Below are 228 nucleotides of genomic sequence, written 5' to 3' on the forward strand. Positions count from 1 at the left end.
TTAGATCCCGAAAAGACTGGTCCAAGCAGCCCTGCAACAGCTCTACATCTCCTGCTCACACAGACTCAATGAGGAGGGAGAAGAACAGAGAAAACAAGCTAACAGCTGACAGAAATGGAGAAGCAGACATCCACCACAGACTACAACAAGAAGAATCGCTAACACTGCTGCTATTCAGCCAAATTTGTTTGGACTTATTGCTGCTAATGTGAATTTTTCTTGTGTGTC

Source organism: Mastomys coucha, unplaced genomic scaffold, assembly GCF_008632895.1.
Source record: "Mastomys coucha isolate ucsf_1 unplaced genomic scaffold, UCSF_Mcou_1 pScaffold16, whole genome shotgun sequence".
Taxonomy (NCBI): Eukaryota; Metazoa; Chordata; class Mammalia; order Rodentia; family Muridae; genus Mastomys; species Mastomys coucha.